This window comes from Diceros bicornis, chromosome 27, assembly GCF_020826845.1.
Source record: "Diceros bicornis minor isolate mBicDic1 chromosome 27, mDicBic1.mat.cur, whole genome shotgun sequence".
Classification (NCBI taxonomy): Eukaryota; Metazoa; Chordata; class Mammalia; order Perissodactyla; family Rhinocerotidae; genus Diceros; species Diceros bicornis.
This window is the reverse complement of record NC_080766.1, coordinates 15,417,838-15,442,861: the sequence shown is the minus strand read 5'-3', so window position 1 is coordinate 15,442,861 and position 25,024 is coordinate 15,417,838. Positions and strand designations below refer to the sequence as shown.

The following is a 25,024-nucleotide window of genomic DNA, read 5'->3' as shown; positions in this document are numbered from 1 at the left end:
TACTTCGATTTATTTTCAGTAAGCCTTGATTTGTTCCCATAGATGCTTAATATCTAAAGAATAAAACAATGACACACTGCATAATTTTACTTTGCCTTCTCCAAAGAAAGCCGGTCAAAACAATGTCAAGCCAGAGTGTTGCAGTAGATTTATATATATTAAAGCAATGTGGTGATTATGTTATTATGTTACAGTAAGGTGGTGATGATGCCGGTCATATTGAAAATTTGAATTATTAATGAGAGTTATAATCAAGTATTATAGTCGGCCTTGTTAAAATGAAAAGTTTCTTTGTAACATGGCATCAAAAACAAGGCATAAATTCAATATTGTACCTATTTCTGTTACCTATTTATATACAACTATTATATATATTATATATTTATTTGTTAATATATATTTATAAATATATAATATAATAAATGTATATTATATATCTTTTTTCCTAAATCTAACTTTTATCAGGCAACTTTAAAAAGAATGTACTCTCTAGGCTATATTAACTCTTTTACTTCCAGGCTGAATTCAGGAATCATTGCTCTAAGCATGCAGGGGAGAATACACCAACAATAACAGCAACTATACTTTATTTATTATTTTTTTAATCAAAAAACTCATCAGAGAAGAGATCTGATTTCTGTAGGAACAGACCGTTCATACATAGGAGGGTCTTATTCAATCTTGTAATCAGCAATAGCTAAGGACTTACCCTGACTTCGGCATTTAAAAAATATGTTTATTAATCAGATAGCCCATGTCACTAGTAAATCAAGATATCAATGCTTTGCATCTATTTGAACATTGATTCCGTAATTTTATGGATTGTTTTCCAGAACAAATTAAAAAATATGATAAATTTTCTTTTCCAGTTTATAGGTGAGGTTTTACATTTTTGATATTATCTATTTTGAGGAAAGATTTTCTGTAGAATTAATTTCTGTAGAATTAATAAGATGGTAACAATTGGGCCTAAAAAAAATTTGTACTCTTCAACTTTCTGTTTGTACCAGTAGGTCTTCATAGATAAGAGAATTGAAGAATTTCAGGATACATGAGTCTTATTTATATAACTGGGAGGGGAGTGCTAAATAATAGCTCATGGTCTCATGTCTCCAATTAAAGCTGATACTTGTGCTCACATGCTACATGGTATCACACTAGATTATAAAACTTGTGTTTGTGTATTAAAATTCTCAACAATATATCATTTCCTTTGCATATGAAAGCATCTTTTAGTAAACAAAATCACACTGTTTCTTATTCAGCTATCCCAATGAAAGCTTTTGTTCTTAAGCATCCAGTCTTTTGATTTATAGGTTGTACCAGGAAATCTGGAATCTGCTGATGCTTGAAATCTGTAAGTTCAATAGGAAAAAACTAGAAGAATCCCAAGACCCAAATTTGTTTGTGAAGTACCTTGAGATATGAACATTAGAACCTTAGCTAGCAATGCCATTAGATGCCGGACACCAGGTAATTTCATTTTTATAACTTGAAAAAGCAGTTAAATTAAATGCAGTTTAGTGAGATTTGAAATACACTCACAAAACCTCAAGAATGCAAATATTCCTAACTGTTCCATTTTTATTTTGAATGTCTTATTTCTGGAACTTTTCAAACATATTAAAATATTTCAATGTCAAATTTTATTGATTTTTTTCCCCCTTCAGATCCCTTTATAGTAAATATAACAGACATTATTCTCCCCTTTTGTGGATAAAATGAAACCCATGATGGTTAAGTGACCAAGACTCAGACAATAAGTTAGTGGGGAATTCAAAATCAGATCCTGATTCTTTTAATTTTCAGTTTTAGAGAATTGTGCCATATTTGGAAAAACACACCAATGAAATCTGGCCTATTTTACATAAATAAAAATTAATTCTTCAATTTTCAATTCTTTTAAAAAATTTTTCTTTTATCTACTCAGCAGCAAATACCTATTTTTTAATCCTTAATTAACTTTCCTTCTCAATATTAAAGTTTATCTAAATTTGCCAGTCATTTTATCATTAGACAGCTATAAACTTATTTTTTTTATAAGCCTTAGCTTTGTTAAAATTGCTCCCAACACACATGCGTCTTGTACTTTTATTTAATCTAAAAGATCGCTGTCTTTCCTAATTACGTCATTAATAATGAATCAAACTGTTTTAGGAGGTAAATTTTAAACCATGATTTTTTTTCATGTAATATGACAATAGCGTTTTTTATCTTTAAATCAATGAGCTTTGAGAAATGCTAAAAATACTTCTGACCTAGAGAGGAAAACAAGAAGGCTGCTAAATTGGATTTAGCTAGTGAATAAAATTCTTTCTTCTAATGCCATGTCAACAGTTCATGCCATTTGAGGCAATGCAAGATCAAATAATATCTATTTATATGCTGCTCATCTCTTTTGCATTAGCTCACCAGTCTTCTCTCTTTCCTTGTGTGTTTAATAAAAAGTATTAATATGGAAATTTGGGTCAAAGCATTGTGATTTTTCAATACTACTGCTAACCAAGTTGTATTTTTATAAAATGATACAGGCCTTCGTATCTTAGAACACTCAACATAAATGCTACATTATGGCACATCCATTTCTTCACCCCTTAAAGGAAAGAATGGAAACCTTAAAACACTGTGTATTTGGAAAACCGTAGGTAGCTCGATGTGAGGTTGGTGGGTAGCATAAGTTGCAGAGGTAGGCATGTGCTGCATCACAAAATCTAGACATTTTTTGTTAAGTGAAAGGAGAGTCTTTGAAAGAGAATTGAAGATTGGGTTAAAGGGATGGTGACTGAAGTCAGAGAGGAGTGAAGAAGCTGTCAAATAATTCAGAAAAGAGTAGACATTAGATTTTAAACTGAAAATAGCAATGGAGATTCAAAGAAGAAAATACTTTGAATCATATTTAGAAATTATAAATCATATCGCTTTATGGTTGATTTGGAGATAGAAGGTGATTCCCAGAATTTTTTTGATGGTGTGACTGGGTATATATTGCTTCCATCCATAGGGATGGCAGATACAGGAGAAATAACTGTAGTGGGAACAGGAGGCTCCAATCAGCTTTGCCTGTATTATTTGACATACTAAAGCGATATCAAGGTAAAAATATCTCCTGTTCCAGTAAAAAAAGAGCTTTTGGAATTGAAAAGAGAGATCTTTCCCAGATAGTGGTTGAAGCCAGGGGAGTAGGTAGAAGTCTATGTGGTTGCCCAGACAGGCTGTGTACAGGGATTGGTTAATAAGGGCTGAGATCCCTCCCATTGCCTGGGATCCTAATAGATGGTGGCCAAAGGGAAGAAGTGCCAGTGCAGAGGGTTCAGAGGAGGTATCAGAGTGATAGAATGTGGCAGTGAAGTGACAAGAAAACCAAGGAAATAATTTTAAGAAAGTAAAAGTGGATGGCAATGCAAATGCCACATGGTGGTCAAATAAAAGTGTCTGTGGGCTCTAGGGATGGAAAGAGAGCACAGCAGCTGAGGAATGAGTAGGCGGTGGAGTTGGAGTGGCAACTGTTGCTGGTGCTTTCAAGAACGTAGCTGTGTATGAGATGCGAGAGAGCTGTGGCAGGGTATCCCAGCCTCTGCACAATTGCCATTTGGATAATTCGTTGTTGGGGGGGGGTGGTGCTCTGCATTGAAGGATGTTTAGCAGCATCTCTGGCCTTTGCCCAGGAGATGCCAGTAGGACCAGCCCCCTAACCCTAGTTGTGACAACCAAAGATGTCTCCGGACACTGCCAAATGTCCCCTGGGGAGTCAAAATCACTTGAGAACCACTGATCTAGGTGTGTCTAGGTGGTTAAGAGTGTATGTATAAGTAGCAGACAAACTCGTTACAACATTTATTGTGAAATGATTATTGATAAAAAATATGGAAAATTTATGAATCTTTTTGCTTCACCTTGGTTTTCATTTTTGATTTCAAAAATCTTGGTTTCTGTTGTTGTATGAAATGCATGCTTTTATTAATAACCATCTGGCTTGACTGATTGTGTAGAATCAGGCTGTTCTTTACCAGACTGGTATTTGTTCTCTTTTTTTGTTTTCCTTTAATGCATACTTCAGTTTTATGTAATGGGACAATATAGTGGAGGAAAAAAGCATTCAGGACCAGTCATTGCAGTGGAGATTTAAATCACTTACCTCGCATTTGCTTTTTCTTTTTTCTTCCTTGGTTTGGGAAAAAAAATAGCAATCCAGAAAGTACTTTTCAAATCAATTGAACTCAAGAAAGGTGTTCAGGCAAAAAGCAATTTTTACGTCTTTAGGAAACAGAATGGCAGAGTCCACAGCAAGGGACCTGGCACTGAAGAAGTTAATAGGCAATTTTCCAATGGGACCACCAAGAGAGCGGAGGCGTGGCTGGGGCAGATAGGATTTCAGTTTGAATACCAGTGTTCCCTGTGTTTGGAGCAGAAGGAGCACAGGGGTCCTTACACAGACTGTGGCTGCCTGCGATGCAGCCTGAGTCAGTGGCAGCCCCTAGAGATAGCAGCTGTAGCCCCAGGTGGTAAATATATGACAGCAGCTTGATCTATCGACCAGGGTAAGAGGGGGTTCTGGCCTAAATGAAAATTCATGAAAAATTGATGAAGTCCCCAGATTATTTTTTCCGTTTCCTTTTCTCAGCACTATGCCAGTGCAGAGAGGGGAGATTAAATGAGGTGCTGAACGCTTTAGTGGCAAGGAGGCTGTGGCTCAAAGGTCAGGGGTCACTTAGAAACCGATCTTTGTTTTTGATCTCCTTACTTCTGAAGCAAGACATGAGAACTTTTCAGATTAGCCATGATTTACCTTTGCTTTCATAGAAATAAAGTAAAATGGCTAAGTGTTTAAAATTTGGCTTTTGATGCAACTACAAAAGAGAGAACGGATGTGATTCATAATTCAATTGGGGAACTAGAAATAAATTGAATTCCATGACTGCAAGGTGATTTCTTCCTTTTCTTTTCTTTCTTTCTTTCTTTTTTCTCATGTATCAAGACTCATGCTTCAAGAAAGTCATTTAGAGAAGGAAAATGTCTTGCATTATTTATAGGTCACAGATTGCTAGAATAGCAAAGCTACGGAACATTCTACAAACATAATGATCCTGTTTGCTTTAAATCCAAAGCTAAATTGATGTTTTATCTGTACAAGGAAGAGAGGTTACAGAAGTAGACTGACTTTGATAACAGAGGTCACAGGTGGCATTAAAAATGAACACAAGGTAAATTGTTTCCCTGATGTTTCCAAGTTAATAAATATGTAATTTTTTTCTTTTTCCTTCCTTTTCTTTTGGCTTTAAATGAATGTTATCCAGGCAAAATGCCTTTATACTCCATAAAAACAAAAAATAAATTAAATTTCAAAAAAGGCTGAGCCATAGAGAGCTTTTTAAAAAAATGCTTTATTGAGATATAATTCATATACCATGTAATTTACCCATTTAAAGTGTACAATTCAGTGTTTTCCAGTATATTCACAGAGTTGTGCAACCCAGCACCACAATCTAATTTAGAACATTTATATCGCTCCTAAAGGAATCCCTATACCCAATAGCAATAGATTCCCATTCCCCTTGAACCCTCCTGCCCCAGCCCCAAGCAAACATGAATCTACTTTCCATCTCTATACATTTGCCTATTCTAGGTATTTCTTATAAGTGAAATCATACAATATATGGTCTTTTGAGACTAGCCTCTTTTCTTTGGTATAATATTTTCAAGGATCATCCTTCTTGTAGCATGTATCAGTACTTCATTCCTTTATATTGCTGAATAATATTCCATTGTAATGATACACCACATTTTATCCATCCGCTCATCAGTTGATGGATATTTGGATTGTTTCTACTTTTTGTCTATTATGAATAATGCTGCTATGAACATTCCTGTGCAAGTTTTTGTGTGGACACATGGTTTCATTTGTGTATTCTCTTGGGTGTATACTTATGGGTAGAATTTCTGAGTCATATCTTAAGTCTGTTTAACTTTTTGAGGAACTTATATGTTACTTTTAAGTGTAGATAAAACGATATTTATTAGTGCTGTTGAATTAACTGTATCCAGCTCCTCTCTCAGTACAAAGCACAGGCGTGTAACATTGCCAGTATTTGATAAATATTATTGAATGGCTAGCATGTAACACCACCTGTGTCATATGTCCATATTTCAAGGTAAGATTCAATCAATTAAAAATATAAAATAATTTACTATATGAAAATATTGAATGGCCACAAAGTTTCTATTTTTTTCTTTGACCTAGTCATTTAATTCAAGAAGGCATGAATTGATGGAATAAATCATGAAATCACTTCCCCTTGCAGAGCTTCTACCAGAGCATGTTGACTTTGGCCCCAGTTAAGTTGGATAATCCTCCTATTTGAGTCTTCACTTCATTTTCTGTCAGATTATTATTTGTCCTGAAAGTAGACAATATTCTGGCTTCTCAGGAGATGACATTACCTTTCTTGAGAATAACTGACATTATCTTTACCATTCTAAGGTTACTTTTCCTTCCAAATGTCTCAAAGTTTTTTTTCTTTACTTGGAAGGTTTAGAATAAGAAATTAGTGAGTGATTATAGTAGAAATTGGTTAAGTAATTCTAGGATTGGGAAAACAGACAACTGCTGTCACCACACCATGACTTTCCTAAAACAAGTAAACATACAAACAAACCTATCCATTTATATGCATGAGAGGCAATGAGTCAAAATGGAACCGATATTCATAGATTTTGACCAAACAGAATATAGGAGCAACTGGCTTTTTCATTATTCCTCTATTTGTATTTCTACAAATTTCAAGAGAGAATTCAGAGATTTTTTTAGTAGGGACAGGAAGATACACAACTGAAAAATACTCATAGCTCAAGGGCCGTGTTCTGAGCTGAATTGTGTTCCCCCCAAAATTGATATGTTGAAGCCCTAACCGTTAGTACCTCAGAATGAGACTATATTTGGAGGTAGAGCCTTTAAAGTGGTAAGTAAAAAACATGGCCATTAGGGTGGGCCCTAGTCCAATCTGACTGGTGATGTTATAAGAAGAGGAAATTTGGACACATAAAGAGACACCAGGGATGCGTGTGCGCAAAGGAAAGACCTTGTGAGGACACAGTGAGAAAGTGGCCATCTACAAGCCAAGGAGGGAGACCTCAGAAGAAACTAAACCCTCTAACACCTTGATCTCGAACTTCCAGCCTCCAGAACTGTGAGAAAATAAATTTCTGTTGTTTAAGCCACCCACTGTTGTTAATACCACCCTGTGGTATTTTGTTATGGCAGCCCCAGCAAATTAATACAGGCCTTTAATCTTGCAACAAGAGTAACACCTAATAAGAGATTGTCTTAAGGAGAAAGTAATGTTGAGAATAAAATATTGTTTGCATTCTGTAGATTTTGTTCTGCCCTACATCCCCGATGTTGGTCTGAGGCTGTTTTGAAAGAAATCTGTAAACTCAATTGAATGTATTATAATGAATATATAGGCATCAAGAAATCAATCTAAAACATCTTTAACTAGAAACAAAGGACAAAGTAGCAAACGTTTTGGTATTAGACAACAGACGACCATAGAGGTTGTGTGTGTGGGTACACGTGCACATATCTGTGTTATTTGGGCTATTTTGTGTGTGTACCTTTTAATTTTGTGAAACTCTTGAAAAAACCAGTCTCTCCTTTAATCTTCACAAATGAAGGTGTGAAAGTGCTACTCCTGGGAACATGTTTTGAATTTATGATCTATTTAAATATATATAATGCTGTATTTTGATATCAGGTTTCAGATGATTGAATTAACTGTATCCAACCCCTCTTTATACAAGTCTGAAGTTGCTATTCACTTAAATTAGCCTGAATTAACCTGATTACAGGGAAAGCACATAAATAAAGGGAAAGCACATAAATAAAGTGAAATCTTGATGTCCTCTACTTTTCAAAAGATTATTTCCAAAAACAGTATTATCATGAGCTCTGCAAACATATAAATCCTATCCATGGAATGACAAGCAAAAATATTCATAGTGATAGTAAGGTGTATCAAAAGAAAACATGTTGAGGTCAGCTCTTGTTTTTAACCCCAGAAACCTATTTTTAGATAAAGTTAAGAAAAGAATATTCAAGATTTTGGAGAGTTTCTCACCTAAAAACCTTCAATTTATTAGATTTCAACTGGTGTGTAAATATAAGTTGATTTTACTGAAAGTGTATGTAGATTGACACTACACTTAGGAAAGGTAATTTTCTGCTGTAACCTGTCTGATTTCTCTCAAGATTTGTGTTTCAGCAGAATGACAGGTCTCCAATTTTCCTTCTTTAGACTGAATTTGTTTCTGATAATTATAATACACATCTTTCAGTTCCAAAGCAGCCCCCACAGGGTTTCTATAATTACATAAAGAAAGTTGTGCTTCCTTCATGCCTGAGTCACCGTACATGGTAAGCTCTTTATAGGAGTATAGAAGTCAAAATTGTAGGTGAAATTTTGTTCAACTCTGGAAATTTCTTTTTGTATAGAAATTTGTAACAGTCTGTGGCTTAACTGCTAAAGGATGAGGTTCAATCATAGTATTGACATAGTCTTTCCACTCTTTATCATTGGAATTGCTTTTTCCTCTTAGGAGATTTTTGAAAGCAAAACTAACACTCCCAACCACCCATTTCTTAATTAGGAGATATTCATACATTTTTGGCAATTGAGTACATATTTCACAAAAAGTAATCCAGGAAAGCAATATTGGGCCCTTTCTTGGGGTGATTTCTGTAAACTCCCTGAAGTTCCCTGGCACCACCCTCCAGGGGCTGCTCAGACAGCAACCGTTTAGTGTCTCTGGCCCTTGGGGAGAAGTCAAGCAGGGATTGTAAGGGAGGCAGGTGCTTCGGTAAGTGATAGACAGATATATAAGCCCAGACCCTGGTGAATCCTGACAGGTTTTTTTGTATGTTTCTTTTGTTTTGCTTTTTTATTTTTGCAGAAAGTCTACCACCCAAAATAGCCTGAGGTCACTAGTTACAAAACTGATCCTCAAAAAGCCAGCGAGCAAGGTTGTCAAGCTGGATTTCAGGCAGCAAAAGTCTGATTGGCTGTTGCCATTGGCCCATTGAGTAGCATCACAAGTAGGACCTGGAAATTGAGCCTAAATTAACATCTAAGAAGAGAAGGGGCTCTTTTTTATCGAGTATACTTTGTTCTGAGAATCAGGTCAGTTCCCAGTTAGACAAGTACTTGTTAGTATTTATAAAGGCAATTATTAAATTTTTTAGGTGGTTATCTAACATCTAAGTTGTACTAAGATTTTGGAACAAACTTTACAGTTTATATATGTAAATGGAAACATAATGTGACTATTTATTTCCGTAATACATCATCTTTGATATAGACCATTTTATATATATCAACCTGCCTCATTTTCCTCCTTCTTGCTTTCTCTGCTTGTTCACATTGAATGAGGACAATCGACGTTTTTCCTTAAATCAATTTAAAAGTCTTTACTGAGTTTCCTGCTGCAGCCTGGGTTTGTTTCCTGGTCAGGGAACCACATCACCCGTCTGTCGGTGTCATACTGTGGTGACTGTGTGTTGCTGTGATGCTGAAAACTATGCCACTGGGATTTCAAATACCAGCAGGGTCACCCATGGTGGACAGGTTTCAGCGGAGCTTCCAGACTAAGAAAGACTAGAAAGAAGGACATGGCCACTCACTTCAGAAAAAATTGAGCATGAAAACCCTATGAACAGCAGAAGAGCATTGTCTGATACAGAGCTGGAAGGTGAGAGGATGGCGCAAAAGGACTGGGTAGGGTTCCGCTCTGCTGTACATAGTGTTGTTAGGAGTTAGAATCGACTTGACGGCAGTAACAAAATTGGGTTTACTAGTCGTTAGGAGTAAAAAGCTGTTTAAGAGGTCCGTGCCCTCAGTGGTATTTGTCTTATAAGTGAGAAGCCCGGGCAGCCTCATCAAGAGACAGCTAGTCTCCCACTGTGGTGTAGGGTAAGGGCCTTCAGACAGGTCATGCCACAGGAGTTAGAAGAAGGAGTGGCACAAAATGCTTCTGGATGAATAGGAATGAAAAGTGGCCTTAGAAAACTAGAGAGAAGTGTGAAAGCAAAGGCCTGAGGCTGTACTTGGCCAGTTTGGGAGAAAATGAGGATATTTGTTGAATTGGAGGATATGTGCAGGGGAGTAGAGGGAGATCATTTAAATAGCGAGGCAGAGATTGGTAATGATTAAACAAACTAAGGAGCTTGCCTGTTATCCTAGAAGACCTAAGGGAACCCTTCAGTGTTTTTTGATTTGGGAGTGTTACTTGGAAGTATGGTATGAAAGGAGATACGTTAAACACAGTGTGAGGTGGAGTGGAACACGGAGGAGTGTGGAGGTGGGAGATCTACTACAAGTTAAGGTACAGTAGGATGCCGGTGGAATTAAATTAATGAATTAAGTTGATATCAGAAAAAGAAGAGTTGGCATTCCAAAGGAAGATTGATAGGAATTTAAGAAATGAATTTGTGTTTCAAGGGATGATGTAAGTTTAGTTTGCTATATTTTTATATACTGTCTTCTAACTGCTAGCTACTCAGCTAGGTGTTGAGGATACAGATACATAGAACAGAACAAGAGTTGTTTAATGGGTATAGAGTTTCAGTGTTGCAAGATGACAAAGTCCTGGAGATCTCTTGCACAACAGTGTGAATATACTTAACATCACTGAACTGTACAGTTAAAAATGAATAAGATGGTATATTTTATGTTATTATTATTTTTTTACCTCAATTAAAAACAAAAAATAGAACAAAGCATGACTCATGCCATCAAAGAGTGTTCAACAGGATGGTGCAAAATGTGGTAAGTCCTAGTGCGAGGAGCAGCTGACATTCTGTGGGGATTCAGAGGAAGAAGAGATTGATTCTGCCAAGAGAACTGTGGAACAGGTGAAATGATTTCTCTGGGCGGAAACTGAGTAATAGTAATTGCTGGTGCTTGCTAAACCAGGCTTCTTTCCTACATTTTTTTTTTTTTTTTTGGTGAGGGAGATAAGCCCTGAGCTAACATCCGTGCTAATCCTCCTCTTTTTGCTGAGGAAGACCGGCTCTGAGCTAACATCTGTTGCCAATCCTCCTCGTTTTTTTTTTCCCCCAAAGCCCCACTAGATAGTTGTATGTCATAGTTGCACATCCTTCTAGTTGCTGTAAGTGGGACGCAGCCTCAGGATGGCTAGAGAAGCGGTGCGTCAGTGCACGCCAGGGATCCAAACCCCGGGCCGCCAGCAGCGGAGCGCGCGCACTTAACCACTAAGCCACCAGGCCGGCCCTCCTACATGTTTTATACTCACGGTTTATTCAGTTCTCAAAACAACCCTATTATTTTCTCTCTGTTATATCTGAGGCCCAAAGAATTACCTTGCCATTTTTTATACAGCAGGAAGAATCAGGATTTGAACTCAGGCAGCCTTCATCTAGAACCTGCTTTCTTAGCCATTATGCTGAGTTCTCATTGATTCACTTAAACAAACAAAATCATTTGACACTTAGAAAAAAATCATTAGCATTTGTTTTAGGTATTTTACCCAGAAACAATGATGCAATTGTATATATCAGGAAGGATGCAATTGTATACAGTGAGGAAGTTGGACTACATGAAATTGAAAGCTTCATTTTGGTGCTAAAATTCTGTGATTCATGGGATATTAAAGGAAAGAAACAACAGAAAGAGTAATCTTTTCTATTTTTTTATTTAGTTATATATTGACGTTTGAGAGCTCATTAGTTTATTCAAGTAATTTGATTTTCTCTGTACAGTTCCTAGTTGTCAAATATCAGTATCAGGAAAATTCGTCACTTTCAGTTCTTATTGATATGTTTGCAGGCCAAAGCAGCTTGGAGATTAAGAATCCAATTTATAAGATGAGTCATCTATCATTTAATATCTAAAGATAACTTGACTAAGTTTTATAGAAAACAGAGCATGATAATAGCAATGATACCTTTATAATACTTCCTAGAGTTCTTTGAGAGTTATTAACACATTTACATGCATTGTCTCATGGTAAAATGTATTATTTGTGGACATTTGCTGATTTGATAGTTTCTAAGTTCAGTACGTAGTGTCATTAGCATTGGTTAATTTGACTTTCAGATAACTTGTTTTTAATTTAAGAATGAATTAAAAGGGGAAAGATACGTCTTTTCAACAAATGATACTGGAGCAATTGGATATTCATAGGCAAAAAAAAATGAACCTTGACTTAAACCTTATGCATTATACAAAAATGAATTCCAAATGGATCATAGATTTAAATGTAAAACATAGAACTATAAAACTTTTAGAAGATAGGACAATTCATTTTGGTGCCTAGGACCTGGTGAAGACTTCTTAGACATGGTGCCAAAGCACAAACCAAAAAGATAAAATAAATAAATGTGGCTTCATTAAAATGAGAAACTTTTATTCTCTGAAAGATCTTGTTAAGAGCATAAAGAAAAAGCACTACATACTAGGAGAATATATTTGCAAACAACACTTATCTGACAAGAGACTCACATCTAGAATGTAGAAAGATCTCTCAAAACTCAGATTAAATGAAACAATCCAATTAGAACATGGGCACAAGACATGAAGAAACATTTCACCAAAAAGAAAATATGGATGGCAGATAAGCACATGAAGAAATGTTAAACATCACCAGCCTTAGGGAGATACACGTTAAGAGTGTGATGAGATAACACTACATATCTTCTAGAACAGCCAAAATAAGAAATCGTGACATTACCAAATACTGGTGAGGATGCGGAGAAACTGAATCTCTCATATGTTGTTAATGGGAATGTGAAATTGTACAGCCACTCTGGAAAATGATTTGACAGCTTCTGAAAATACTAAATATACACTTACCATACAATTGCACTCCTGGGCACTTAGAGAAATAATAACTTATATCTGCACAAAAACCTGTACACAATTTTTAATAGCAGTTTTATTTGTAATAGCAAAATAATGGAAACAACAACTACATTGTCCCTCAATAGATGAATGGTTAAACAAACCATGCTATATCCACACTATGAAATACTACTCAGCATTAAAGAGGAATGAATTATTGATACACACAATGACTTGGATAGATCTCAAGGGCATTATGCTGAGTGAAAAAAGCCATTTCAAAAGATCACATACTGTATGATTCCGTTTATATAGCCTTCTCAAAATGACAAAATTATAGTGATGGAAAACAGATTAGTGGTTGCCAAGGGTTAGGGATGGTGGCGGAAAGAGGCATGGCTGTAGCTATGAAGGAAGAGCAAGAGGGTGACCTTTATGGTGGTGAAATAGTTGTGCATCTTGATTGTGATGATGGTTACACAAATGTGCACATGTGGTAAAATGACAGAACCACACACACACATTGTACCAATGTCAAATTTCTGGTTTTGGTACTGTACTATCATTATGTATGATGTAACCATTAGGGGGAAACTGGGTGAAGGATACACAGGACATCTCTGTACTATCTTTACAACTTTGTATGAATCTATAATTATTGTAACATAAAAAGCTAAAACAAATGAGCTGTCCAACTATCTGAAGTAGACATTAGAAATATAAATAAAAAAGTCTTATTAGGAACTGAATAATTTATTTCATTACTTTTGAATATTTAAGTGTTTTGCTTAAATATTGATGAATTCATATTTTTATTAAATTTCCATTATCTGTTTAAACTTAATCAGATTCACAAATTCATTGTTTGGAATTCATAAACTCAACTTGTGGTACATTCTACATACAGTTCTGTGAATTTATCTTTCAGTTTTTGATTTTTGCTCCATCATGTTTTTTGAGTTTAATGATAGTTTTTTTTTTTTTTTTTTTTAAGGAAAGGGGAGGTTAAAGTAAGAGGGGAGTGGTTGTTCATGGGAGTAAAGTAAGAGTCCCCAGTACATGACCTAATGAATAGGGTCCATTATATAGCTGCCCAGAAGTCTCTTACTCTAGACTTCGTTAATAATTCAGATTAAGAAATGTAATTCAGCTTGATTTTTTGCTGCTAAAAGTATGTGTGGAATATTGTTAATAGTTCTGATTGTCAGTTTAAATTCAATGTTAAGACTGGAATACCACTAGGAGAAAAAGATGAAGGATTTAACGCTGTCACGAGTAGGGAAAGCAGAAGGAATTGGGATCATTGAGCCAGGAGCAGCGAATACATCCGTAGGTCTGGTAGTTCTCTCCAAGCACGTAAAGAACTGTCAAGACAGAGAGAGAATGCATTTGTTCCATTGACCTTTGAGGAAAGAAAACCACCAGTGGATGGAAGTTGCAGATTTTGCCTCAGCATGCGGGACAATGATTACGGTGTATGTGTTCTTTCTTGAGATCTTAAGGAATCACAGGCAAACGGAACCCAAATGATGATGTGGTCAGAAGAGAACCTAAAAAATTACGTACAACTATATATTTTAGTACAGCTTTGCCTCATGTTTTTTCCTTAAAGGAAAAGTTAGTCTCCACATAATGATAATGAAGCAAGGTGACAAAACTTAGTACTGGTGACCTATTCAGTTGCAAAATAATTCTCTTCACTTTCCTATTCACAAGGAATTCCATAAGGTAAAAATAATTTCCTTAAATTTGGTATTATCATGTTTCATGAAAAGTCCTTGGAAAAATCCCATTTGTGCATACGTTTTACACATCTTATTTTGAAATCCTTTGAGATTATAAGCAATTACATTAATGGCATTTTGTAGTCCAACCCCTCATTTATAACATATAATTCCCCAGGACCCACGTGTCCAGATTCAAGAGCAGCTTGATGGAAAGGCTGATTTATTTTTGTTTTCTTCCTGGATCTGCTTTGAATATTCTTAAAAGAAGTGGGAAAATGCTGTGTTTAATATTCATATAGGATTTTCTTTTAATAGCAGCTTCTCTCAAAAGCCTGTTGTTAAACAGGACTACCTAGAAGGGGTCAACTTGCAAAATCCTTCCTAAGTACTTGTTTTGGTTGTTTGATGGATAAACTGAGAGAATCTAATCTTCAATGTGTATGTCATTAATAGAGATGTAAGAATCTCAATTTACTTTTTCTTTTTCTTTTCTGTCACATCATAAGGAAAAGCTTTGCTAATGAAGTACCCAATGGTAATAACCCATTATATGCTAGAATCTCTCTTTATATCAGATGACATGCAAATGAACTGTTCTATTTCTGTGGAGAAAGAGAGACAAGGAGTGGTCTAGTTAATCATAGTTGAGGGCTGCCATAGTTGTCTTCTGGGAAATATTGTCATTATTCATTCTTATTTAAGGGTCCTTATCCTGTGCATAAGAAAATCTCCCATTCATTCCATTTGGGTTTGATGTTAATTACAGGGGCATTAATGGAAGCTTTCTCATAAGAAATGAATGTAGGATTAAATCAGAAAAAAAAAAAAAAACAACCTTTGGGTGAATCAGGTCATCATAAAACCGTGCGTGAGGAGCTGGCAGGTTGGAGGAACCTTAGAGGTGGTCAGTCTCCTTCTTGTTCAGATGTAGAAACTGAGGCCCTGAGAAGTGAACCAACTTAATCCAAGCCCTCAGCTGATGAGAGGCAGGCTTGAGATGACGAATGAGGGAGCCGGTTTCATCAGACAGCAATGTAGGAAAAAGATAATTCTGGGAATGTTTTTTTCTCAGAAAGGACCAGGCTCTGGCCCTTTTCTGCTGTTAACTAGTTCTGTGATTTTTGGCAAACGTTTTAACCTCTCTGGGTCTGTTTTCCTGAGTTGAAGGTGAGGGGATTAGACTAGATTTGTCCTCAAGAAAAGAGGAAATCTAACTCAGCTAGTCTAGAGGGTCAGTGTGTGAGCACTGGACTAAGTTCATTGGGACAAAGGTATTTCTAACATGTCATTTACATTTGGCTTCCAGAAACTGAGAGAAGCCAACCTTGGATCTCAAGTAAATTTAGCAGCAGTCTTTTTACCTGGCTTTCCCCCAGTCTGTGAAAAGACATTTTTCTTATCCCAGATAGTGTCTTTTTTTTTTTTTTTTTCTTACCATTTCTTCATGTGAATTCTGGTTGACAACAAGTAATTGATAGTGTTGCTGGTAAAATGAGGTTTTTCCTTAATCTTCTGTGTCTTTTGAGAAATTAACTGATCATGCATCCACATCTACACAATTCCTAGTCACCTTGTCAGCATGTAATTAAGTCATTTTTCTTTTTCAATCAAGCATTTAGGTCTAAGGTAAATGGTTTTTTTGAAAAATTATGTGCATTCTGGATCAGTATTTCTGGTCTGTTGAAGTTTAATGTGAACAAGTATAAATTTCTAGTATATAAATTGATCTTGTTTTTCTAAAGAAAATACATAAAATAAAGAAAATAATTTTTTGACTTATATGTTTGAATTACACTTAATATGTAAAGTATTTTATTAGGTAAAAGGCATGTTTGTCATTTACCAAAATATTTTCACCCAAATTTATAATTATACACATAAGCAGGCATGTATTAGACCAGCATTGCACTTCTCTTCTCTTCGGGCTCATGTTATCCCAAAGAAGTGTATGTGTTTTTGTCCGTTTTCCTTTTCTTCATTTTGTCTTATTATTTTTATACTTTTTTCTGGTTATATGTCATATATTCTTACTTTAGAAATGTTGGAAACTATAGAAGATTTTTAAAAAAGTTACTACCAGGAATGAGCATTGTTATTTCCACTGTTGTTTTTATCTGTCAACACTATCACTTTAATAATAGACAATCTGTGAAATGGATTCAGTTTTGTTTATTACTTCAATAAAATAAAAGATAAAAATACTACACATGTAAATAAATAGCTGTATAATTTGGTGAAATTGGATAAGCTCTAACGTAATTTAAGTTTTTATTTCTTCAAAGACTACTTAGAAATCTCATAATAATGGCTTGCACATGTACTCAGGAAATAGAAATAATCTAAAGTGCAAACATATTTAATAACTTCTTCCAAATTCTAACATTGTGGTTTCTTGAAAGTTTTCACATAATAGTCTTACTGCCAAATATTTTATCATACCTCTGTAAAATACGTTAAAATCATTAATTTTTCTGCAACAAAAAAAGTTGTCATTCAGCTTTCTAGTTGCAGTGATACCTTTGTGAAACCAGCCCTTCTTCCACCTTTTTAAACCAACTAACATATACAATAGGCCAAAATTTACATGGTAAAAATTAGCAAAGTAATTGTTAATTCTTGGACTAACTAGGCTTTTAGGGTCCCTTTAAATATGTTTATTTGTTTTTTGCTTGGGAGTTTAGAGCTAGTTTATTCTTCATTTCTTAAAGCTATTTATTTTAATAATAGACATATTTGGGACTAGAAAGCAAATTTAGAACAGTTTTGTTTTTATATGTGATGTCAGTTCTAAGAAAAATCGGTTTATTTCATCCAACTAGTTTTCCTTTACCTATACCAGAGTCCTCTGTTGGAGTGACCTTTGGAGTGACTAGTGTCTTGAGTGATGTAGTTAATGAGATCTAGTGACATCATGACCCTGACCCCTTCGTGGCCCTGGCTCCTCTCATCCATCTTCTTAACCCCACAGGCTGAGTCAGTGTATAGAATCAGGATTAAACAAGTGTGAATAAACAAGTTCAAGAGTTTCCTGTCATGGCTGCCAGTGCATGGCAGTAGCAAAGTAAGACACAGAGAACTTAATACTGAGAATGCTGTTTGTGCACCTCCATGAAGCCTGTTGGGGAAATCACTACTGTTTGTGGTCAGTGCGGTGCATCTAATCTTCTCAGTTTGCTCCATTCCTGGACAGTGATGGCGGCTGGCCTTTATAATCACATAGCTGTTGGCACATTAAATGAAAGGATGGCTGATCTATCAGTTACCCAATGTCACACGTTACTGAAGCTTTTATCTCATTAACTATGATTAATGTTTGTATGGAATGGGCTTGTCATGTAACTGTTCTTATTCAGCAATTTTGAATCCCTTAGCTTACTTGAATGGTGAAGGGTATTTCTCTTTTCAGAGGAGAGCTTTATCTTAGGAGCTGAGTGGCCTTATTCACCAATCGTTATTGCTGGGTGGCCTAATGACTATGTGATGCAGCTCTTCCTTGACTCTTTCCCCGATATTGGTGTTCACTGTGTTACCTGTCATTGAACTTGGGAGGTCTTTATATGACTGCAGTCTAATGGAAACATATGAACAGTTTGGCTTTTACAGAAAAGAAAAGAAGAAATGCAGTAGAACTTTAAGGAAGCATTTTTCTGTTATTTCTTAGTCTAAAAGTTGCTCTCTTAATAGGATTTCTACTTAAGTCTGTTTTCTCTAAGTGAGATGGAAAGGAGTAGAGATAAAGAATGCAGTTACTCTCTTGCCTATGGCTGTGATTCTTGCTTTATCTGTTCTACATTTGACAAGTCTTTCCTCTTAGCCCAGGGCACTATTTGATAAGTTGACCAGTCAGTGATTAAACATATTTATTTAGTTCAATGAGTCAGAGCTGTTGCGACACATAGAAAATTACTGATGGATTATCAATTTCAGCACCTCTGACATCTGGCCTCACTGTAGTCCATCATCTGAGGACTCATAACACATTTGCTTGGACAATAACATGCTCAGCTACCTGTGTGATCACAGAGCTGGATATTGGAAATATTTTGTTCAGAATTAATAACAACAGAACAGAACAACAGAAGTTGCAGAAATGAAGAGTTCTCCATCTACACATGAATATCTAAAAGCATCCAATGGTTTATACTGTTTAAGGCTGGAATGAGAACTGATTTGTACTTCAAAATATGCTTTGCTGATTTTGGTGATGTTTTCATAATTTCTCTAACAAGTGCATTTGGAATTGATGAAATAGGTATTTGGAAATACTTTGGAAACAATATTGCATGTAAAAAGATTACTTGTGTCAAAATACTCCATTTAAAAATTTTAATGAATTAAAATAATGTTCTTAAGTTTTTGACCTACTGAAGTTGTGAAATCACAAAACTAAAACCCCAACCCAAATACCTACTGTTCTCGTTCTTTTTCATTATAAACAAGATTTCAAACAGGATTTGTAAAAATCTCTCTTCTGTTTATTGTTACTGTTGAGTGGTTCTTTTATCTTAATGAATTCTAATAATGAAGAATGAGTTTTGTAGCAAATGCTAATCTAACCTGAAAATATAGTCTACTCCTCTGTCCATTTGACTAAAATTTATTCCAATACAATCTTTTCCACATCCCCATTTCAAGCTTCCATACAAAGTTTAAGAATAAGCTTGTGATTAGTTTTTCAAACAAGTATGATTCATATTAGCAGTTGGTTTTGAGGTATATTCCTGTCTTTTAAAAACTGACCACACTTGTGGAGAAATTAATAGATCATGACAGATAATACACTTTAACTTTTATTTTGCCTTTACTCTCATTTGTAAATATTTCATGTGATTATCCTTATATTTTTATATTCCATGTGCCTAATGGCCTAGTTTACAGTGATCCTACATTTAATATTTATGTGTGCTGTCATAAAAATATTTGTGAAGCTGAAAATGATTTTTAATCTTCAAAGGGCTCATTTTCACACATTCTCTTGAATCTCCAAACTGATAAGAACTTAGAAATATTACCTTTGTTCACAAAATAAAGATTGAGCTCATTGACATTACAGTTTACATTTATTCACTAAATCCACACCAGAGCTCTTTGCTATAAAATTGACAGGCCCTTTGGAATGTCCAGCTTTTTACAATGTGAGATAACTTGACAATATTACAGGTCATAATAGGTGATTATTTATTGCTAAAGACTTCCTGATTTGTCTTAAAATTAAGTGAGGTTTCTTTTATAATTCTGTGGAAATTATAGAAGTAGTTGACCATAGCATTTAATCAGCCCATTTCTCCTTAGACCTCTGAGTTGGCTTGAAAATTCTTGAATGAATCCTAGTTATGGGATCTTTTCTGGAATCTAGATGTGTGGATTGGAAAAACTGTCATGATTATTCAGATAAAACACAGTTAAAAATGAGAGAGGTCAGATTAGGATGCCAGAATTTGATTTGAAGAATTGTTCTGAGCAGTCATAGGGAAGCCATTGTAACGTTTTCCTTAAAGACCAACCCCCCCAAATATCAAAACATTCCACATCTGTCATTTGTTTTAAGTCCTTAAATGTGATGCCCACCACATAATACTTCTTCAGCTATATTACACTGTACTTTTAAAATTGGGGATGCTCACTAGGTGATCCATATTTTGATTAATTGTTAAATGCCTAAGTTTTCCTTTCCCTTTTATTCTGTACCACCTGAAATAATATAAATTTTTTCATTTGCAGTTTCTGACATATAAGCTCTATATAGGTTGGCAGGAGCAGGTCAACAGATATTTCCATATAAAATGAGCAAGCAACAACGGGAAAGTGATACATATTATTTTGGAACGAAGTTCAATTCGTTACATGAAAACTTGTGATTCCATCAAAATGAATCAACTTAGATTGAAATATTCATTAATATGAGTTGTGTGTCAAAGTTTCTTTGGATAAAGGAGCACTCCTATGTTAGATTGCTAAGTGCTTTCACGTAGAGACTGAGACTGAAAAATTAAGCAAAGAAGTGCATGTGAAAGTGCTTTATAAACTATAAAGAGCTCTAATAACGTGAAGTATGTTATCTTGTTGTGTGCGTTTGTCGGAACAGAGATAGTAAGGGAGAGAATATGCAGCGATCCACTCTTAGAGGCTTCTCTGCCGATAGCCTAAGACTTATGGTTTTACAGAATTCATATTGACATGTAATGATTTTTCATGCAAGGACATTAACATTGGCCAATTTCATGTACTAAAATGTAATGCAAGAAGATGCTCAGAACCACAGTTTTAAAATGCTGCCTTCTGCATTGCCCTTGTAAGCATTTGAATCAGTAATTTGGAACACCTTTCATCCTGGACTGTTTTTTTCCACAAACTCTAAGGATCAATGATTTTTTTCACTTCTTTTATATTATTAGATTAGTGCTTTGCATCATCAACAACCTTGATTTCTGCATTTAAATTCCATTTTTTTAAGCATTGTGATGAACAATTATGGTAACAAGTGGATGAAGGAATGATTATTTTTAACTTGTCACATGCATTGGTATTTATTCTAATGTGCCCAGCATACACATTTCTTCCAAAAATGTGCAGGATATTTTGGGAAGATACAGAAAAGAACTAAGTCAATGATGTTGATACAGCAATCTAATAACTTTACTTTGGTGAACTAAAAGGACTTAAAAGGATATAGGCACTGGAGGAATTTGGCAAATTATAAACCTTCTTAAATGTATGCTGAAGGGATTCAAACTAAATCATATTATGCCTCTGATCTGGGTTGATTCATATTATAATTACTGCTCAAAAAACTGATGATGTGTTCATATTAAATTGATGGTTGTAAGTTGATAATAAAATTTTAAATGTAGAGTAGCTACACAAAATATAGAAGAAAAGTTTGCCTTTATTCTGTGAATTTAAGATTAGGCTGGCACAATTATGATTTCCTGCAGTTACAAAGATAGAACTCAATGGCATTGCTAGAATTGTGGCTTTGAAAAAAACCAGACTTTGCCAGCTAAGTATATTGCCCTCCTTTGTATTCAGAATAGTGTACATTTCAGCTAAGCCTAAATACAGACTTAAAAAAAAAATAACTAAGAAAAAGCAATTGAGCAATTTTTACGCTGAGTTGAACGGGCAAGTTGACACTTGCACATCAATTCTACCTATAGCCGGCTTGTTTGGCACACTTCTTACACTTACTTAGGAACCCTAAAGAATTTCTTATTAATCAGTGTTTGGACAGATTAATAGGGGAGACAATGCAGATGTTTAGTATTGTTATGCCAACGAGAATATATCTCAGGTTTTGGTATTGTTTTTGAATTCTTTTAAAATTTTTTGATACTCTGTCAGCACAAGAGGTTGACTAATATCCATTTCACTGTCTATATGTGTAAGTCCTTCATTGGTTGAAATTGAGTAAAAATGGAACATTCTGGTTTAAATATTTTCCAGCTAACTCAGTTAAACCAGATTTCTTTGGTTGGTTTTGTTTAGGCTACAATATGTTGTTGTTAGTGCCGTGGAGTAGATTCCAACTCCTAGTGACCTTGTGGACAGCAGAGTGGAACCCTGCCCAGTCTTTCTGCGCCACCCTCTCCCCTTCCAGCACTGTATCAGAAAATGCTCCGCTATATTCATAGGGTTTTCATGGCCAGTTTTTTCAGAAGTGGATGGCCAGGTCCTTCTTCCTAGTCTGTCTTAGTCTGCAAGCTCTTCTGAAACCTGTCCACCGTGGGTGACCCTGCTGGTATTGGAAATACCGGTGGCATAGCTTTCAGCATCACAGCCACGTGCAGCCACCACAATGTGACAACTGACAGATGCGTGGGGTAGTTCCCTGACCGGGAAATGAATCCCCAGCCATGTTGGTGAGAGCACCAAATCTTAACCACTAGACCACCAGGACTGGCCTAAGCCACAATGCTGTGTTGGAAATCGTTCTCAAAAATTTTATTTTACATTATGTATTAGTTGGAATTTCTTGGGTGATTAAGGTCTAATCAGGATAATAATTGTAAGCATTAGTTCTCTTTATAATAAAATCTTAAATATACTGTGGTACTCCACAGTGAAAAATTCAGCCTTTCTTTCACATAAGTTGAATAATAATTATATTCTGGAAACTTTTCATACACCGTTTCATCTTCACTTCAAGCCACTGATGTTTAAGATATTCTGTTCTTTTTCCCTTTATGAGGAATTATATGGCAAGTTGGACAGAAAGCCTGCCCAAAGCCGTACAGCTAGTCAGAAGGGATTTTGGAATTCCTATGTGTCAGTTCAATGATCTGGATTTCTTTCCACTTAAAACAGTATCTAGGCTATTTGATCTAAGGCAGAATCTTTGGATTGATCTCTTTGTGAGTATGAAGTGTAACGAGCAGTTCTGATTTCATGAGAGTTCAGGGTCTTGTTTTATTGAGGTATAGCTTTTGTTCTATGCAGACGACATGGGTGACTGTTCACAACACTGGGGTGTGTGTGAGTGTGTGTGTGTGTGTGTGTGTTTATATGTGGGAAGAGGGAGCAAAAGGATATTCAATGTTAATCTGCTTTCCAGCTATACAAGTGCGGGCTCTGCTTTGTGGTCACAAACATAGGCACTCTGATTTTAAATTTCATACTTGTGCGGCTTGCCACCTAAGGTAGCAGATGTATATTGGTGGTCGTCCGTACAGATGTGTAAAGGAGTAAGCATTGTCTAGGCAAAGAGTTGAGGTTATAATTTAGTTTCCACTGCCCTTTTCCTTTTGTGTGGCCTAAAATAGTTAACATGTAAATTCTTCACTAACTTTCGTATTCAGAGAATATGTAGACATCCACAAAGTTAGGTAATTTTAACTTGGATTATTACTACACTATTACTAAACTCATAGAGAATGATCACTCAAAGGCTGAAGTCCAGTCAAATACCTTTTTTATGGTGATGACAACATAAAAAATGAACCTATGATGCTTCACTCAAAGCTTCCTTCTCAGATCTATTCCACATGTGTCGTTGTGGTAATGTTGTGAGCATTGAAGTATTAAAACAGTTTTGTCTTGTGTTCTTTCACTCTGACAGGCCAATGACATAATGTCGACAAGCCATGTCTGATAGATTCAAAATTAAAAGTGAATGCCCTGCCTTTTTTTCAAGCTCGCGCCTAATGGCCTTAGAGCCAATGTGCTATTTCACTGCTTCCGACATATAGTCTTCCATAGTAAGTTTGAGAACAGCCTGTGAGGGTCTTTTCTCAGGCTGCAAAGGATGGATTGACCAAAACCATATTACCTTGTTATTAAAGGAGAAGAATGGAGACTAATCAGCAATAAAAGCAAAGGCTAATTCAGGAGCTGAATTCTTAAAAGCTGATAAAGATTTATCATTTAATATTTTCACAATAAAGTTAACCAGTTGATTTTCATAAACATATATGGAGCAAAAGCATTTAGAAAACTAAAAGTAGAAATTTAAAATACTCTGTGAATGCCTTTTTAGTTCTACGCTCTGTTACACAGTTCCAGTAAGGAAGATGATAAGCAGTGTATGGAACCAAGACTTTAAATGTCTTCCAGGCAAGTTTTCTCTGCTGCAGGTTTTCCGTGGAATCAAGTTTTGCTTCTCTGGCTATATAATTCATGATGATTTGTTCGGCCATAGCTTTTACAAAGACATAAGAAAAGAACTTAGAGAGTTTGGAAAATAATTGAGGTTGATTTTTAGAAAAATTGGCAAATATTTTGTTTATTTATTTAATCACTGAAGTACTTACTAGAATTTATTATGAATTTAGCCTGTGTTAGTGTATATAGGATGTGGTCCTTGCTTTTTGATTACCTATATACTAATTGGAAAAATTAGACATACACATATGAAACTGTTGACAATTCTAGATAATGGGCAAGAAAGTAATAAACATAAGTAACGCCATAGGACAGCAGCTTTAATATATATACATATAAACACATGTATGTGCGCGCATATGTGTGTGTGAAACATTTTAAAAAGCACTTTCTTGGAACAAAGTCTTCATGGAAATCCCAGTGTCCAGAGTCCAGGTTGGATAAAAGCAGAGTTTGTTTATGCCTTCCTTTCTTGAATCTTCAGAGTTCAAATGGTTAAAAATCATTTCATAGGATACGAGGGAGGCCTGAGCCAAACGTAGGCTATGGTCTAGAGAAGTTGAAGCCTTCTTTGTTGGGGAGATGTGTTTTGAACTGAACAAAATCTGAAAAATTGGAAGAGAGGAAAATGAGGCACATCAGAAGGGAAGAACGTTGCAAAGGCAGAAACTTTGAGCCAGGAAGGAACAGTGTTTTTTGAAGGGCTCTAAGAAGACCAGCCTGGCAGGAGTGAAGTTTATAATGTTGATTTATGATGGGCCTAGGATTTGTGAGGTTTCCTAAGTTAACAGGAACCACAATGCCAGGCAGAGATTGTTTGGAAAATCCACGTGGCAATATGAATACATT

General features: G+C 35.6%; 1 protein-coding gene across 7 annotated transcripts in view; it reads left to right on the top strand.

Moving 5' to 3' along the window:
- ROBO2 (roundabout guidance receptor 2) overlaps positions 1-25,024 on the top strand; it is a 571,268-nt gene that overhangs the window by 57,933 nt on the left and 488,311 nt on the right. The window lies entirely within an intron of this gene.